General features: G+C 41.3%; 1 protein-coding gene across 3 annotated transcripts in view; it reads right to left on the minus strand.

Annotated features, from left to right (window-relative positions):
- The window catches only part of UBAP2 (ubiquitin associated protein 2), a 119,287-nt gene extending 102,676 nt beyond the window's left edge, over nucleotides 1-16,611 (minus strand). For 2 of the 3 annotated variants that reach the window (XM_027550022.1, XM_027550018.1), the window contains exon 1: nucleotides 16,254-16,357. The gene's annotated coding sequence lies outside the window, so the exon portion shown is untranslated. Of the gene's footprint in view, nucleotides 1-16,253; nucleotides 16,358-16,588 lie in introns of those variants that run through there. The other variant, XM_027550019.1, reaches the window with a different exon arrangement.
- Between the last annotated feature and the right edge of the window lie 1,428 nt (nucleotides 16,612-18,039).

Here is an 18,039-nt window from a genome sequence, read left to right on the forward strand (position 1 = left end):
CCAGAATATAATATTAACAGCTTTATCATAAATCCATAATAATTCTTGCTAAACAGACACTCGCTTTTTTTTTCTTGCTCTACTTATAGCAGATTCTGTTCCTCTTCCTACATTATATACTCTGGTCTTGCTCTCCCAGAATTAGAACTCACCCACATAAACAGTGACACATCTAGAGTCTGCTTTCAACCTCCATTCTAAACCTATCTACCTCCACAGGCTGTGGCTACAAGGAATTATTCTATACCCATTATCTTCTAATGACCTATAATGAAATATAATCTGAAAAGATACTGAATCACTATGTTGAAATTAACACAACATTGTAAAGCTACTATACTTCAAAATTTAAAAACAAGTACTAGATAACTATGCCATTATCTCCTGCCCTGTTCTGATCCTGTCGTTGCACAATGGGCCTAAGGAACCAACAGAACAGTGAAACAAGTAAAGCAGGAGCCCAGAAAAACTCTACTCTGCAAAAATGCTAGAAAGTCAACCCAGGTTTGTCAACTTACTCATGACCTAATGTGGCTTTCCAACCATGTCTAAATCTCCACTCTTAAGTGGTGATACTTCCAGAAGCATCAGGAATTTCCCATCATCAAATAAACAAAGTTTAAGACTCTGGAATAGTGAGTGGATCACCATCCATCACCACCCCTAGTTGCGTAGTACAATCACTTGAGCAATTTCTAAAAAATGAAACCAGGTCCTATTACATCAGGCTCAAAATAGTTAAGACCCAGACAGCAATACTGTTTTTTAAAAGTTCTCCAAGCAGTTCTTAAAAAATTAAACAAAGAGTTACCATATGACCAAGCAATTCCAATCCTAGGTACATACTCAGGAGAACTGAGAACAAATATTTACTCAGAAATTCACACATGGAATGTCCATAAGGAGCATCGGTCATAATAGCCAAAAAGTAGAAACAATCCAGTGATGAATGGATAAATAAAATGTGATATAACCATACAATGATTAGTCAAGTACTGAAAGGAACAAACTTCTGATAAAAACTACAACATGGATGAACATTGAAACCGTTAAGTGAAAGAAGCCAGTCACAAAAGACCAGATATGTATACTGTATTACTCCATTTACATGTAATGTCCAGAAAAGGCAAATCCACACAGACAGAAAGTATATTAGTGGATGGGATCAGGAAAGAATGGGCAAACTGGTCGTGAGAATGGGGGGCGCCTTCTTTTTGGGGTGATGAAAATGTACTAGAAATACTGATACACAACTTTGTGAATATGCTAAAAATACTGAACTGCATACTTTAAAATGATGAATTTTATGATATATAAATCATATATCATTTTTTTAAAAAAACAAGCTCTGCAGATTTCTAATGTGCAGCCAGGATGTCACACCAACTACTTAGCAGCAGTGGTTCTCAAAAGTGTGTTATCCAGACCGGCAGCATCAGCACTAAGAACCTGTCACAAATGCACATGCCAAAGGTCACCCCAGATCTGGTGCATCAGAAATGTTTAAACAAGACTTGATCCACAATAAAGTTTGAGAATTGCTGCCCTCAAAAGAACCTTAGATGAAAACGTTCCTGTTGGTTCCAATTGAAAGGTGAGAAAACGACAAAAAACATAATTTCACTTTATTATTTTACCCATAATAGTCATTCAGTCATACAAAGTTCCAAAAAAAAACAATGAAAAGTGGAAAAAAATAAAACCACCACCTACACTTCCATCACCCCAAAATAACTACTGTTAACAGTTTAGTGAATAGCCTTCCACTGTTTTTATTTGTCTTACATCATTGTAATTCACGAGAAATTACTATATCACGCTTTTATCACAGAACATTAACATATAAACTATTATGTAAAAGCAAGGTAGCAATATAATTATAGCACCTCGATTACCCTAGTCAGTTGAGAAATCAGGTATATTACAAGAATATGAAAGAAAATTCTTTAGGTGCCAAAATGTTTTTGGCTCCAAGCCTTTTTGATATAATTGCCTCCTAAAATGCAGTATTTCTCTTCATTGGCAAATACAGTACAATAAACATGATTTAACTTTTACTGATTCTACATCAGTTATTCTAACCATGTGATGGGTAAATGTGAGGAATTAGTTTGAATCTATTCTAAATCCAGGGCATGCCCAGGAACTTGCTTTCCTAAATAAATTCATCATATCATTATCTTTCCTGTCTTGGCCTCTTTCTCAAATTGGCAGCATTTACACATCTGCATGACTTCTGGGCAGCATGGTATGGCCACGTTCCAAAAATATTTCTGAACCCAAGGACAACAGGATCTTTCAGGCTGTTTCCTTGTTTGTTTTAAAATCATCTGCATTGTTTCACTGTCTTGAGGGGGAGAGGAGGCGAGACAACCACATTCCACCTTTAAACATTCTTGTGAGAAGCCCTCAAATGTTTCCTCACTTTGTGCAGGTTGTTCTATGGTAGCCTGAAAGATTAAGAGACAACCTTACCTACCTGTAAGCATCCACTGAGCCGTTGATGTCAACGTACATTACATCAGGCACCAAAAAAAAACACGAGGCCTATTTCCTGGGTATTAAAAAGTCATAATAAATTGCCAGCTGGATGGTCCCATCTCAAATTCGCCTATCCACATCCTAGTTTGACTTGGCTCTTCCCCAACCACATTCAGCTGCATTTATCCCCACCTACCCTCTCAAGAGAATCTAGTGAAGTCTCAGAGCCATTGGAACACAACAGACATAATGCCAACAGTAGTCTTAGTCTGTGATGAAGACTGAGACATATTTTTGTAAATTTTTTGCCTTCACACCCTCACTCCCATTTTGCCACCACCCTCCATTGGAGAAAGATGAACTTCTCACTAGTTGCTCATTCCCAAGGCCTTTATAGCGAAGAGGATAAGCAAGGAAAAGCCACCTTCTTCCTTTGGGTTATTTTCTCTTCCTGAGACCCACTGAGAAAGGGTAGGCTAACCTACCTCCCTATTCTTGGGGATACAAGTTCGATACGCCAAATCTTTGTTTTAGTCAAGTCATATTGACCAGAACCAGTTACAAAGATAACGCTAGGCCAAAACATTATCTTAAACTGTAATGCCAGTTTAATTCTTGCCTCTTATTTTCAAGAACAGAAAAGTCATAACAATACCCAACACAGGAAAATCTCCGAACTCCTCAAGATGTGAAAAGAACTTCAGGAAATATACCTATTCAACCGCACTCAAAATATTACCCAGTTTAACCCATAATCACTTAAAAAGTTTTAATCCATTCAGTTCAGTTCAGTCGCTCAGTCAGTCTGACTCTTTGCAACCCCATGAGCTGCAGCACGCCAGGCCTCCCTGTCCATCAACCAACTCCTGGAGTTCACCCAAACTCATGTCCATCGAGTCGGTGATGCCATCCAGCCATCTCATCCTCTGTCGTCCCCTTCTCCTCCTGCCCCCAATCCCTCCCAGCTTCAGAGTCTTTTCCAATGAGGCAACTCTTTGCATGAGGTGGCCAAAGTATTGGAGTTTCAGCTGCAGCATCACCTTCCAATGAACACCCAGGACTGATCTCCTTTAGGATGAACTTTAACCCATTATCTCACATTAATTTATTGTTTCGGTTTTTGGGCAAAGCGGCATCTCTGCTAACCACTCTCATACAGTAAACTGGATATTAGTGTTCAAAGTGATTAAATCCCTACTATACTTCAATAGATAAAACTTTACAAATCTTCAGTTCTTTTTACTTTTTAATTGAATTTTAGTTGATTTACTATATTACATTACAAATCTCTATTAATTACAAATCTTCAATACTTACTGAAAACAGATAACAAAATATTTCAAGTTACTCTCATTTTTCACAAATCATTTAAACATTTGGCACTCAATTGTTACAAATACATAAACATTTTACAATTGATTTAAAGGTTCAGTATATTCATTGTTAAGCTATTTAAAAACAGCTCTATCATAAGCCAAAAATATAAACACTAATTTTTTAAGTACTTCATACCCACAGCTTTTCCTTACAGTTTTTCAACTTTCCTCATATACCTCAGGATACACAGTCCTGAATTGCTTGACTTTTTTTCCTTTCTTTAAAGCATATTTGTATATTTATTCTAACAGCATGTTTATTACTGTTTCGCTCATGCCAAAAGCAACTTTTTAAAAAATGTCAGTTACCTGAAGAATGTACCTACCAAAACAGAGTCATGCAATTCATGTAAATCTTAACACACCTGTCACTTACGTACCAGGCTCAGTTTTCATTCAAACCAAAGAGAAAATGCCTTAGTGAGGAAATTTCCAACAGCTACACTGAGAAAATATTCCATATTCTTTTAGTTCTCACAAGAATGTGCACAAAAACCTGTTCAACTATTCTCTACATCCAGATTTTCAAAAACAATGGCTTAGAAAAATTACCTTCTCAGTCCTCAGAAACTACATGTTCTATCTCGCAAGCAGTGACTACATAGGCTGTTTTTCTAAAAAAGAATACACTCACTGCCTCCATTTCCTCACCAAACATCTTAACTTTCAGTCTGGTTTCCACCACCTTAACACTCCAACAAAAGGAAAGCTACTATTCCACCAAGTCATCACTGACTCCTAGTAATTGTCAAACTTCTCTCGTTCTCATCAGTCTTTCACCTATCTCTGGCATGTGACACACTGTATAACTTTTTCTCTTGGTTTCTCAGATACTACACCATCTTAGTTCTCTCTTGTCTTCAAATCCTCAGCGGCATCACATCTTTCTCCCACCTCTGAAAGAATATTGTTCAATTCTTAAGCACGTTCTCCCTTCCCACAGAAATGTTATGCCCTACTAGCATCAATTATTACCTTTAACTTCAAAGCAAAAGCTAAAGACTATGTCTCTCCAGAGATTCAGCCTCCAAGTAACTGCCTATTAGACAGTTACACATATAATGGAGTTCATCCAAAACGATCTTACTTGAAGATTTCCAAAATTTTCCAAGTAGCCAACAGCATTTTCCAGGTGTTCCAGAGCTCAAAACCTTTAAGCCATTCTTTTAATGAACTCCTTCCTATACCCATTTAAGGATTTAAGGCCTTAAATCTATGCCTTCCTTTACATTCTCTGCCATCAACTTACAACAGGTACCTGATTAAGGGTTACTGTTTGTACTTAAAGTCTCTAACGTTCTAAGCAGTTCTAAGGCATCTTTATCAACTAGAGTATCAGTAATTGCCTCTTCTCTACTTCACTGAAATGACATACCCCTATTTACCTGTCTGAACTATCTTAATTATGAAACTAATGCCAAAGTGGATCAAAATGTTTAATCTTTCAGAATACTGCTAAACTCTATCAAACAACAATATCACTTTGGTTTCCCTGGTGGCTCAACAGTAAAGAATCCACCTGCCCATAGGAAGAAGCCCTAGAGAAGGAAATGGCAAAGCACTCCACTATTCTTGCCAGGGAAATCCCATGGACAGAGGAGCATGGCCAGTTACAGTGCATGGGGTCACAAAGAGCAGGACACAACTGAGCAACTAAACGACAACAAACTTCATTAACTTCTGTTCACAGACCATCAATTATCACAAATACAAGGTCTTTATTCCACTCTGATCCCTACACTTTGATCAAATCGGCCTTGTCATTCTTCCAAACTGCACCTGGTTTTGGTTTTGTTTTGGCTGCACTGGATCTTAGTTGCAGCATGTGGGATCTAGCTCCCTGACCAGGGATCGAACCCAGGCCCCCTGAATTGGGAGCATGGAGTCTTAGCCACTGGACCACTACGAAAGTTCCTATTTTGCTTTTTGCATCAACCCTTCATAAGACATATTTTCTCAACAGCATACTGAACATATCTCCATTTTCTCATTTTCTGTCCTTCAATGTAAACAGCAATTAGTCTTTACTTGATGTCCATAATAACTATGATTATTTTACTGTTTCTTAACAATATACTCGGAGAAGGCGATGGCACCCCACTCCAGTACTCTTGCCTGGAAAATCCCATGGATGGAGGAGCCTGGTAGGCTGCAGTCCATGGGGTCACTAAGAGTCTGACACGACTGAGTGACTTCACTTTCACTTTTCACTTTCATGCATTGGAGAAGGAAATGGCAACCCACTCCAGTGTTCTTGCCTGGAGAATCCCAGGGATAGGGGAGCCTGGTGGGCTGCCGTTTATGGGGTTGCACAGAGTTGGACATGACTGAAGCGACGCAGCAGCAGCAGCAGCAGCAACAATATACTAAACAGCCCTACTTAACAGCAGCTTGAGTTCTTAAGCGTAATTTTTACACCCTTCCTATCGTTCTTAGGATGTGCCAGTGTGCTATCAATGGCCGCTTCTCAGTGCTGTGTGCCTCACCTTCCTCAAAGGACGCACCTAAACTGGCAGAGACCAGACCAGCTTACAGACCAGCTCACCATGCTGATGAGAACAGCTACTAAAATCAGAATGGAAAACCCAAGCAAAAGCAAGTGTGTTGCTTTGCTTTTAAACCACAGAAACCAAGTCCAACCAAACCAGTGACTAAATCCTAACACATAAAGCAGATAAAGTGAAATGGGTCTAGAGGAACTAGAGACAGGAGTTCAAGGGCCCCACCTGCATATATCCATTCCTCATTCCCCGTCCATTACAAAATCCCAGCCTTACGTACCACAAATGTGGACATTGTTTGACTTATCAGCTAGCACTTGGCTGTACTCCTGACAGAAGTATTTGAGACAGATAAAGTAGTACAGTATTATGATTAGGAGTACAGGCTTGGAAGTCGCACAAATTACTAGATTAAGTAACCTTGAGCATTTTACTCTTTCGCAAGTCTGTAAGGAGCACCACACAAGATAATGTACCTCACTCAAATGGTTAAACTAGATCATAACTGGTAGCAACTATAGGATTAAAGGACACTGACCACTTTCTTTGTTAAGTGTTTCAAAATATTGTCGATTTATTCAAACAATTTACATAACTTTACTGAGGTATAATGAGTATTGTATAGTCCACTCTTAAGTGTACAATTCAGTGATTTTTAGTATTTATGAAGCTGTACAACTATCACTACAGGCCTGAAGTCACTGCAACAAAATCCTTTGTGACCCTGGTCATTTCTTTGTCCCACAGATGTCTAGACCAAAGTATATAAATTGGTTCAGGGTATGCCAGCTACATCCCATTACAGCTGGGATCTTTTGGTAAAGTGAGATAAGCACTAGAACAATTAAACAGCTCAAACTGCCTTTAAAAAAATGAAAGTTGAAAGTTCTTTGATTAAAATAGTAAATGGCCTCCCCTAGCTAACAAGAATTTTATTCCTGTCACCACTACCTGGAATGTTCTGTACAGGGGTATTTTTTCCACCATTAACTTAGTACTCCCAATCACAAGGAATTAAAAGGATACTAAATAAGGTGAAGTACCTAAACTAAGAATTTTTTTAAGAGGTCATCTGATCTTCAACAATTCAAAGAAGCATTCACCAAGTAACTGATATTACAGGAAATTTCTCATCAAAATAAAATGAGATCTTGATTGGAGGAGAAATGTTGAAACATCCAGTAAGTTCCAGTAAAACACTTACCCAAAAAAATGTTGAAAGCTACTAACTTACATTAAGAATAACTTTCTTTTTTACTGCTGCTGCTGGCTACAAATAAACTACCAAGTCAAAGCCAAACAAAAGATACAATAAGATAGTAACCCAAATAACACCAAATTCCAATAAAACTTCATTATGATGAAATTCAAAATGTTTTAACAAAAGAAACAATTTTAACTTCAGGAATTTGGGAAGAACCCAGGATAAGTAAGGCTCAAACTCCTAATACTTCAAGGAAGCCTTGGCCAATACCTGGAATCAGCTGACAGTGTGTTCCTCTGTCACTCTCAACAGCATCCTGATACCTAACTGCACTGTCTTCCCACTGGAATTAAGCACCAAAAGAACAGGGACAGTGCATTATTCACCTATATCCCTAGCACCTAACAACTGCCAACAAGTAGCAGTAAACGTTTGTTCAACTGAACAGCTGTACAGTAGCATATACCAGTAACATCAAAAAACTGTTATTCAGACCTAATCTGGATTAACCTACATTCTGAGCATTCCAGAGAATTGTCATGAGAATATACTATCTAAAAGTTTTTATAAATATAATATTTTGGCTTCATTCTCACACATTAAAAAGGGAACTTTAATCAGTGTTTCAAAACTTGGGGTGGGCAAAGGACTAACAGGATACACTTTGAGCCTTCTAAGAGTCAAAAAAGTTACACTTATCCTACAATAAAATGAAATTTACTTAACATTTACAAGAATTAACTAAGTAACAGTGTCAAAGATATGGTTTTTCCTGTAGTCATGTACGGACATGAAAGTTAAACCATAAAGAAGGCTGAGCACTGAAGAATCGATGCTTTCGAACTGTGGTGCTGGAGAAGACTCTTGAGAGTCCCTTGGGCTGCAACATCAAACCAGTCAGTCCTAAAGGAAATCAACCGTGAATGAATATTCACTGAAAGGACTGATGCTGTAGCTCCAATACTTTACCCACCTGATGCAAAGAGCTGACTCACTAGAAAAGACCCTCATGCTGGGAAAAACTGACAACAAAAGGAGAAGGGGACACCAGAGGATAAGATGGTTGGATTAAGTTATCACTGACTCAATGGACACGAGTTTGAGCAAACTCAGGAACACAGTGAAGGACAGAGAATCCTGGCGTGCTGCAGTCCATAGGGTCACAAAGAGACAGGACTTAGCTACTAAACAAGTAACAGCAATAGTTAACTCTTGCTTATCAGATGATTTTCTGACTGGCAGTTACATCTGATAAATAATTGAGAAAATAATCACTGAAGAAATGGATTATTATTCAGTAATGTACTTCAGTGACAATAACTAAATAGGGTAAAAAGAAACAGAAACCCTGATTGAATAGGGAGGTTATTTTGTGAACAGTTGGGAAAATCTGAATGTGGATGTCAAATTTTATTGACATTATACATTATATTTTAAATAAGCATTCCCTTTCCTAGGTGTAAAGCTGTTATTGTGGCTATTTATGAGAAGTTTTTATTGTGAAGAAACACTTGCTAAGGAAACATTTAGGCATAAATGTCAAGATATTTGCATTTTACTTTCAAATCACTTAGACTCAAAAGATAACACATGGAGTATATACAGAAAAAACTCAATGTGAATATTAAGTAATAACTCTTGTTCAAAGGTATACAGTATACTCCTTCAGCTTTTACAAATTTGAAAAATGTCTTTAAATTTGAGGAAGCCCAACAACAAAAAAGAATTAAAACTGCAAAAAGGACAGAAAAACAATAAAGACAAGTACAGGACAATATGGCAGAAATGTACCTGAAACATCCATAATTACCAAAAACATGAATGGTCTCCATGCTCCAGTTTTTAATAAAAGAGAAGTTGGCAGGTTGCAATAAGGAAGCAAAATCCAGCTGTGTGTTGTTCATAAAAGATCTATCTAAAACATCCCACTAGAATTGGCTAAAACAAAAAATTAAAGCAATACCAAATGTTAGCAAGAATGTGGCACTCTCACCAATTCAGTCTTTAAGAATTAAGCTCCAATGTCAAACATACCCGTTGTATGCACGAATTATATTTTCCTATAGGTATCTAGAATGAGACTAGCTATGTAACATCCTCAAGAGAACTGAGAAAATAGTCACTTTCTATATTCTGTGGTTCAAATGGTGGCTCAGATGGTAAAGAATCCACCTGGAATGCAGCAGGAGACCTGGGTTCGATCCCTGGGTTGGGAAGATCCCCTGGAAGAGGGTATGGCAACCCACTCCAGTATTCCTGTCTGGAGAATCCCATGGACAGAGGATAGGTGGGCTACAGTCCCACTCTGGTGGCTACAGTCCATGGAGTCGCAAAGAGCTGGACTGAATGACTAAGCCCAGCACACAGTGGTTCAAATGAGCCTAGTTAAGAATGACTATATAACACTGGGCTTCCCAGGTGGCTCAGTGGTAAAGAGATGCAGGAGACACAGGTCTGATCCGTGATCCAGGAAGATCCCTCATGCCGTGGAGCAACTAGGCCCATGTGCCACAACTACTGGAGCCTGTGTTCCAGAGCCCAGTAACTGCAACTACTTAGCCCAAGTGCCACAACTACTAAAACCCAAAAGCCCTAGAGCCTATGCTCCACAAGAGAAGCCATTGCAATGAAAAGCCCATGCACCACAACTAAGGAAAGCTCATGCACAGCAACAAAGACCAAGCACAGTCAAAAATGAATAAATAAAAACTTTTTTCTTAATTTCCCCTTAAAAAAAAAAATCCACCTGCAATGCAGGAGATTCGATCCCCGGGTTAGAGAGACCCCTGGATAACGAAATGGCAACTCACTCCTGTATTCCTGCCTAGGAAATCCCAAGGACAGAGGAGCCTGGGGGGCCACAGTCCATGGGGTCGCAAAGGGTCAGACTTAGCGACCAAAACGACGCTAATAATCTGGGATTACCTGTTAAAATTACACATACCCTACACACAACCCCAAAATTCCACTCTCAGTCATACAATCTCAGCAAACTAGTTTACTCATTTTGAGGTGGGGTGCAAATGGAGACATGGAGAATAAGTATAATTTGTAATCAGGAAAAAAAAAAAAAAAACTGGAAATGAGACAAACATTCACCACAATAAATAAGATGCACCATATCCTTACAATAGAGTAACATACTACTGAAAATGATGGAGAAGAATCAATATGGATGAATCTAAAACATGTGAAGTATCCAGAGAATCACACAATCCCATTTAGATCAAGACTGAAAACGGGCAATACTAAACTATATATTATTTATGGATACATAGCGAGTAAAATTTATTCTTAAAAATAGTAAGACCAAAATAATCGGGTAATGGTAACCTCCACCCCCCCCCCCCCCCAAGGAAAAAGTAACTTAGGAGACAGAACACACAAGGGAGTTTAAGGTGGCATTAATGTTCCATTTCTTGGTCATTTTATTTTTGGCTTTGAAAACTCCACGTTTTTTTCTACTTCATATACCTCCTTTGGCATGTAGCTTATATTCTTCAATTTAAAAAAAAGTATGCAAGGTATGATCTCATTCTTTTCAAAGTGTACACTTTAGGGAAAAAAAAAAAGATTTATACTAAAATGTTAAACAATGGTAAGTCACTTTTTTTCCCCAAATTTTCTAAAATGCATTTTCTTATGTAAAACAGTCCCAGCCAACCTGACCCAAAAACCAATCTTAAAATGGAAATTTGTAAATTAACTTGAAAAAAGAGAGGGGAAGAACTGGTTTGGTCTAGGAAACAAGTTAGGCTTGTCGATAAATCCTAAAGACAGTTACTTTTTCCCTAGACCTTATTTCAGTTAAATTTGTATTTTTTAAGCCCACTTATTCTCTTGTTTCGGAGAAGGCAATGGCACCCCACTCCAGTACTCTTGCCTGGAAAATCCCATGGACGGAGAAGCCTGGTAGGCTGCAGTCCATGAGGTCACCAAGATTCGGACAAGACTGAGCGACTTCACTTTCACTTTTCACTTTCATGCATTGGAGAAGGAAATGGCAACCCACTCCAGTGTTCTTGCCTGGAGAATCCCAGGGACGGGAAGCCTCGTGGGCTGCCGTCTATGGGGTCGCACAGAGTTGGATACGACTAAATCGACGTAGCAGCAGCAGCAGCATTCTCTTGTTTATGATCTGACAACAAACATTATTATCAAATGAAAAATCCCACCTTCCAAACCACACACATTCCAGCTGAGTAGACATGTACAATACAGACAGCACTATACACCTTCCCCAAGCCGGTGAGACTGCAAAGACATTTCAAGTTTTCATCTGCTTGCTTAGGAAGCAGCAATGTTATGGTGGCAGAGTCAGAAGGAATACAACCTCCTCAGCTGAGACTTGCGTGTTGAGTGTTTTTGTATGTGGCTGAAGGAACAGAAGGCAAAAAAGAGAGAGAAAACAAGGGAAAGAGAAAGAAGAGGAAAACAGGAGGACAGGAATGGAAAGAATTCAAGAAGACAAAGAGGGAGAAAGACATTAATAGCAAGAAGGAACACTGAGCTTCTCAAAGTCTCCACAGGTATACCTAGAGCTGATTTGATGAGAAGATTGAGACATGGCAACCCACTCCAGTACTCTTGTCTGGAAAATCCCATGACCGGAGGGGCCTGGTCAGCTACAGTCCATGGGTTTGCAAAGAGTCGGATACAACTGGACAACTTCTCTTTCTTTCTTTTCCTTCTTTCTTTTGCGACGTGTAAAAATTTTTGAGTAAAGAACAAAGCATTAAAGTATTGGGGGAACTCCCTGGCAGTCCAGTGGTTAGGACTCCACAATTCCACTGCAGAAGGCATGGGTTTGGTCCCTGGTCAGGGAACTAACACCCCAGATATCATGACGTGGAAATACAAATAAAGTATTAGTGGATTATGTATGTATATCATAACTTAAAATGAGTAAGCTCCTATGTGACAACTTACGTAAAAAGTTAATAACAAAAGAAATGAAGGTATAGCAACAAGTCTAAATCCAAATAAAATTCTCTCCTCTATAAATCCTTGAAAATAATCAAAGTTCAATCTAATCAAACATATGTTCTATTATTTTTAGAGTTCCAAATGAAAAAAAAAAACAATCAACGCATTGCTAACACCCTTTAAAAGTAGAGCATTGCCTAGTCTTAAATGAAACACCTACCCCTTGGTCCAAGCCTCATTTCATAAATTAATTCCAAACAGTGAACTGGGTTTCAATTTAATTGAGCTCAAAACTCCAGTATGAAAATGAGTTTTCTGAAAACTGAAACACACTATAATACACATGCTATGTCAGCCAGAATTTCACAAGCCTGTTCTTCAAAACCTAGGCCAAGAAATTTCAAAACTAAAATAACTTTAAAAAGTACAGAACAAGCATCTTTGAGAAAAACACTGTCAGGAAAATATACAGAGTAGGAGAGGGACTTCCCTGACAGTCCAATGATTAAGACTCTGCACTTCCACTGTAGGGGGCATGGGTTCAATCCCTGGTGGAGAAACTTAAGATCCCACGCACCACTCAACGTGGCCAAAAAAATAAAATTTTTAAAAGTAGGAAATTTCAGCATACATAGTTGACGTTATAATTGTCAAAACAAAACCAACTAATTTGATTCTTGGACTTAAAAAAAGGAGTCCACTTGATCAGTTCAGTTTAGTCGCTCAGTCGTGTCTGACTCTTTGAGACCCCACGGACTGCAGCACGCCAGGCTTCCCTGTCCATCACCAGCTCCCAGAGCTTGCTCAAACTCATGTCCGTTGACTCGGTGATGCCATCCAACCATCTCATCTTCTGTCGTCCCCTTCTCTTCCCTCCTTCAATCTTTCCCAGCATCAGGGTCTTTGCCAATGAGTCAGTCCTTTGCATCAGATGGCCAGAGTATTGGAGCTTGACTTCAGCATCGGTCCTTCCAATAAATATTCAGGACTGATTTCCTTTAAAATGGATGGGCTGGATCTTCCTGCAGCCCAAGGGACTCTCAATAATTGGTCAAAAATATTTCAAAACCTACCACAGGTTTATAAGGTGATATTCCCTCTCTTTACCTTACTTCAAGTTATATTCCCTCTCTCCTTTTGGGGAAAAGAAAAAAGAGAAAACAATGGTTTCTAAGCTCTATCAGAGATCCACCTTCTCACTAGTCAAACAGCACTAGTGCCATACTACTTAGCTTTTAAAGGACACTGCATATACTCAAGTTAACAACTAAGAGCTAACTGATCATTGCTGACTTATAGCTGCCTCACAAGAAGAAATAAAAGATAGGTTTGTTAAAATCAAAGGAGGACTTTTTTCCCTATTGGTCAGTGGTTAAGAATCTGACTGTCAATGCAGGGGACACAAGTGTGATCCCTGGATCAGGTTTGATCCTGCATGCCACAGGGCAACTAAGCCTGTGTGCCAGTACTATCGAAGCCTGTGCACCCTAGAGCCTGTGCTCCACAACAAGAGAAGCCACCGCTCACCCCAACAAGAGAAAGCTCTCACGCAGCAATAAAGACCCATCAAAACCAAATAAATAAAATAATTTTTTAAAAATAAAACCAAAGGAACGTCACAACCTGTGAATTCATGCAGACCACTTCTTCTGAGCAGGCATTAATCCTTTATAATGCACTTACACACACACCCCACAAAAAGTTTCTTATGACAACAACAAAATCTTAACAGTAAGTTTTCATTTTTAAAGAGGACTGGGGAATCAACACTTCAAAAGTACAGGCTAAACTTCAGACCAGTTCAAACCTTCAAGACTGGTTTATACTCTCTATATGCAGTTTATACTCATGGGAACAGAGTTAGCAACCAGTTTCTGTCAAAACACAAATCCTGAAATAAACCCATCCTCCTCCTGGTTCTCCTACCATTTCTCACCAAACAATACCAAGAGACACACTGATGAGCAGTGCACAGGCTGACCAGTTACCAGGAAAGGGAAGCAGAGGTGTTACCGCTGTTCTAGCCCAGTTCTAAAGGCAGCTCTCTGAGAGCTGGTCCAGCCCACATATAAAGAGAGAGGCCAGAGGAAACCAGAGCAGCAGGAAACAGGCAGGAGGGGCAATTACCACAAACCTTTCCCATGGCCTCATTCCCATGCCACCACTTCCAGTCATATTTCAATCATAACAAAAACCTCCGTTCTTTCAATCATTTTCTTAATTACTGAAGGTCAGAAACAATGAAGCAGACAGAGGAAATCAGAGCTGTGGGAAACAAGGAGGACAGGAGTGGAGGAAAAAAAACTCACCACACATGTGAACTATCCTTAAGGAGACAAACTCAGGAGGAACACACTGGAAGCAAGCAGAAAAGTAGTGTAGGAGAAACTAATCACTTTTGCCTGGATAAGCAACAATGAGAGGGCAGTCCTAGCCAAGGTCTCTGCAAATAAGAGATGCTGGGGTACGGGAAGACCCTTCATCTCCAGCGAGTGAATTTATTCCCTTTCCTGAGACAGACAGATCCCACCCCAAGAGTCACCCAATCCTTAGGATTACATTCACTTTCCTTCCACTTTTATTAGACAAACTACAACTAAAAATTATGAATGTACAACTCATAACGGAAAAGTGAGGAACACACTAATTACTGACACTTTTGATTTTAAAAGTACTATCATAATCAAAGAGAAAATACGCAGTAATTGGGCTCACTCAAAAAGTGAATTATATGCCCTTCAAATAAAAGATGATCTTTAGGTACCCTGTGAAGACCTTTAAAAGTTCTCAATTGTTACGGCACACAAGGGCAGAACACAGCAAGCCCAAATACTGGCGGAGACACCTTGAATACACGCAGAAACAATATCCAACAGAGGTGGAAGTAAACTGCAGGATTAGGTCAAACAGGAAATAACAGGAATGATGATGGAATCAACTAACTCCTAGAGATAACAAGGAAGAGATCAGAGTGGTGAGAACAGTGATGGTACCTGAGATACCTGGACAACTAATCAGATTGAAAACCCAGGGGAAAAGGTGGGAATGCCGAGTGGGAAAAGTGATTCAGCGGCAAAGAAAACTGAGAGGCAATGCACCAATAAAAAGAATAAGATTTGGAATAAGAGAGCGTTTTAGTTTACAAAACCCTTCTCAAACCTACACACTAAAGAACAACCGTGACACAGCCAGCCCACAGGAACTAGGACCGAAGAGGAAAACTGAATCCCAAGAGTCTGGCACCAAAGCTTTCCAGAATGAGGAGGAGAAGTAGAACTGAACTACGCCTCCGGGCTGCCAGGAAAGCCTAGAGAGTACAGAAGTTGGGCTCTGAGATGTCCAGTTCCAGGACTAGCGACAGGCGTGAACGCGGAAAGGTGGTCATTGACAGCGTGGCGCGGGAGCTCGAGCGGACAGGCAGGAAGGGACAACGGTGGGAGAGAAAAACCACACCCTCCAGGACAGAAACCCGAAGGGGGGAGGGGTAGGCGCCCCCTGGGGCTGGGTGGGGCTGGGCTGACGAGGAAGGGGTTGGCAGAAAGGAGCGCAGGACAACCAGCGGTGGAGAGGAAGGACAGCACCCAGGCCTGGGCAAACTGAGGACGCACGAAACCGGCGAAGGAAGCTCGGCCCAACCTCAGGGTGGACGCTGGGGCAGTAGGAAGGGCTCTGGAGGAAAGAAGAGCTGAACCCTGGTCTACTGAGCGCAAGCTGTAGCGGTCAAGGAGCTGGAACGGGGAAGGAGAGAGAGAAGGTGCCAATTACCGCTGCTGCTCTCGCTGGACTCGGGACCCGCCGCCGCCGCCGCCGCCGCCGCCGCTCGTTACCTGCCAATGTGCCTCTTACAAAGCGGCGGCGGCGGCAGAGGCGGCCCGGCCCGTCACGTGACCCCGCGTCACGGCCGAAGGAGGAGCCAACACACGTAGCTCGCCGCGCGGCTCATCAGCCCGCCTACGGAGCGCGTTGTTTCCTTTAGCCACCCAACTCCCGCCCCGAGAGGCCAACAGCTGCGGGTCAAGGGAAGGCACGCAGATGGAGTCAACGAGGGATATTTTATGGAGTTTCTCGAACTCGGGAGTTCTCAGAGACGTACTACCCACCGCGTCCAGGATGCCCAAGAACAGCTCGTCGTCACCGTGTGATGACCTCACAAGGCACCACAGGTCGCTCCCCTGCCTACGGCCGCCTTTCCGTCATCACGTGATGTGGTCCGACCACTCAAGACAAACCCAGCCTCCCAAACCTTGTGCGAGGGGACTACGACTCCCAAACTGCTGTACAGCAAAGGCACCCACCACCACATCCTTTCCCTCCTGAGTTCGTTAGATGGTGCGCCTGTGACTTCGGTACGAGGGAAGGCCAAGGCGGAAAGTTGACAGGGCTACCACCTGAGACTAATAACAGTGGGCGCCGCCTGCCAGGTGGCTGAGCGACCCTCCTCCTGGGAGATGTAGTTCTGGCGAGGCGTCGGGTTCGGCGAACACGTTCCCGGGCTCGCGCTCCGCCCCGCCCCCTGCGCGGGAAAACGCCAACGGCTGGAAAAGGTAGCCGCTGCGCACGGCGGGATTCAGAAGCACCTCCACGGGGCGGACGGACCTCGCAGGTTGTGCCCTGTTCAATGCGGGCTTGAATTCTGCATTCCCAAGCCTCTAAGGCCTGAAAAGACTAGCATCTGTTGAAAAGCCTACTCGTTGTCGGTCGTCATACAACTTCATTTATTAAGTCATAGAATCAACCCTTTGAGGCAGGAATTGTCCGGGTTTTAAGCGTAGAGAAAGAATTCCGTTTCCCAGCTGCACTGACCCAAATCCAAGTTTTCTATCTCCAAACAGTGGATAACCTGCCTCTCAAAATGACCTCACCTGTTTTAACTCCACGAATTACGCGTAAAGAAGACAGATCAGATCAGTCGCTCAGTCGTCTCCGACTCTTTGCGACCCCATGGACTGCAGCACGCCAGGCTTCCCTGTCCATCACCAACTTCCGGAGCTTACTCAAACTGATGTCCATTGAGTCAGTGATGCCATCCAACCATCTCATCCTCTGTTCTTCCCTTCTCCTTCTGCCTTCAATCTTGACCAGCATCAGGGTCTTTTCCAGTGAGTCATTTCTTCGAATCATGTGGCCAAAGTACTGGAGTTTCAGCTTCAGCATCAGTCCTTCCAGTGAATATTCGGGACTGATTTTCTTTAGGATTGACTGGTCGGATCTCCTTGCAGTCCAAGGGGCTCTCCAGTCTTCTCCAACACACCACCATTCAAAAGCATCAATTCTTCGGCGCTCAGCTTTCTTTAGTCCATCTCTCACATCCATACATGACTATTGGAAAAACCATTGCTTTGACTAGATGGACCTTTGTTGGCAAAGTAATATCTCTGCTTTTTAATATGCTGTCTAGGTTGGTTATAGTTTTTCTTCCAAGGAGCAAGCATATTTTAATTTCATGGCTGCAGTCACCACCTGCAGTGATTCTGGAGGCCCCCCCCCAAAATAAAATCTGTCGCTGTTTCCATTGTTTCCCCATCTATTTGCCATGAAGTGATGGGACCAT

Source organism: Bos indicus x Bos taurus, chromosome 8 (genome assembly GCF_003369695.1).
Source record: "Bos indicus x Bos taurus breed Angus x Brahman F1 hybrid chromosome 8, Bos_hybrid_MaternalHap_v2.0, whole genome shotgun sequence".
NCBI classification, from domain to species: domain Eukaryota; kingdom Metazoa; phylum Chordata; class Mammalia; order Artiodactyla; family Bovidae; genus Bos; species Bos indicus x Bos taurus.